This window comes from Myotis brandtii, unplaced genomic scaffold, assembly GCF_000412655.1.
Source record: "Myotis brandtii unplaced genomic scaffold, ASM41265v1 scaffold934, whole genome shotgun sequence".
NCBI lineage: Eukaryota > Metazoa > Chordata > Mammalia > Chiroptera > Vespertilionidae > Myotis > Myotis brandtii.
Window position 1 is genome coordinate 1,191,630 of NW_005371854.1, and position 1,630 is coordinate 1,193,259.

Sequence of the window (1,630 nt, forward strand, 5' to 3'; positions counted from 1 at the left end):
GGAAAGTTTAGAGTGAGGGTTGACATTTCACATTGAGCATGTTGTGTAACAACTTTTCACAAGCCGACCCTGACTTTCAGGAAATGAAATGAAAATGGCAGAGAACATCGATCTGTAGAATCCACAATCAAAAAGGAACTGCTGCTCTTTTGAGGGAGGCCATCTCAGTGGTGACACTGGAAAGTTCAGATTGCCCAACATACTGGAAATCAACGTTTTTGGGTCAGGCCCCAATAGGTCTCTGGGCTTAGGAGAGCCAAAGTCTATGCTAAAGTGGAGAGGGAGAAATGGACAGAAAAGCGAATTTTAGTTTCCCACACGACAAGGTGTTTGTGCCAAGATGGCTAATGTGTGTCAACATCAAAAGATCCTCCTCCCAGGAACCAAGAGGAAGTTACTCAAAACTAGAAGGGAAAGGTATTTCCCCCCATGTCAGTCCAGCCTCGGAGACATTCTATTAGTACTGTATGTCCTTCCCCCAAAATAACAATGAAGTGTTCTGTGTGCTAACAACATAGCTTAAAAAAGAAAAGTAAAACAAAATTCTGCATTTTTATAAAACTTGATAAAAAATAGTATTTCAAACTGTACAGTCACCAGAAATACACAGCTATCAAAAATGCACTCAATACACTTGGCACCTCCAGCAACTTCAGCTTTCTGTGCCTGGTCTGCTTTGGCATCTCCTTTTTCTGCAGGGCTATTCCCATCTTTGCCTACATCAGCTTTCCCTTTTCCCTTTTGTTACCTTCTCTCTCTTCTTTGCAGGGGCCTTTTTCGGCTTGGGCTCTGATTTGGAGGAAGGTTTAGCTGATAACCTTGCAGATCTTCTCTGTGGTTCGTCCTTCACCTTGGCTTTATCTCCTTTAGCATCCCCTTCAGCCTTTCTCTTGGGCATGATGGCCATGGTGGCGGGACATCAGAAGGGATGCAGAGGGGGAGGTGTAGGGAGGGAGGAGGGGTGAAATGCAGCAGGGAGCTGGCTTTGCTGCGTCCTGGGTCTATCTCGCCTCCTCATATTGCTCTATTTCTTATACTACTTCTAAATGATGCACCACTTCAAAAATAAATAAATAAAGCCATTTCCCTTTAAAATATGAGTGCATAGTGACTCTATGTGTATGTTAAAAGAGAACATTAAGCATTAAGAAAAAGCACTTATATAACAATAGGCTTTGCAATTACTGAAGTGCAGATTAAGATTATTTTGAGATGAAAAGCTTCATGAACAAGAGAGGAAAGTGCTAAAAATTATACTCAGACAAGATAGTTTTAAAAGAAGCTGGAAAAAAACAAACAAGCATTTTATATGAAGCCAAAGCTCTAAATTCTTATAGTTAATTAGATAATTTTTAAATACTTTGACACATTTTTAAATGGTAGAAGTATGCACTATTTTAGTAAAAATATCTCTACATCAGAGACTATTAATTTGGTACTTATGGTTATTGCAGTGCCTAAAATGAGGTTGACTTATGAAAAAGAAATTTTCTAAGTAAATAAACTGTGTTAATAATTTACCTAAGTAAGAGAATTAGCTATTTTCCAAGCAAATTATAAGCACTTGGTCATAAGCAACATATAATGTAGGAGGAAATTCTAAAAAGTAAGCATTTTTATTCCTCATGTG

At 38.6% G+C, this 1,630-nt stretch overlaps 1 long non-coding RNA gene across 1 annotated transcript; it reads right to left on the reverse strand.

The window, feature by feature from the left end:
• Positions 1-46: 46 nt before the first annotated feature.
• LOC106724704 lies at positions 47-784 on the reverse strand. Its single transcript, XR_001360546.1, has 2 exons — positions 749-784; positions 47-268 (listed from the first exon to the last, which is right to left on the reverse strand). It is a non-coding gene; the product is annotated as an uncharacterized LOC106724704 (long non-coding RNA).
• Positions 785-1,630: the final 846 nt, after the last annotated feature.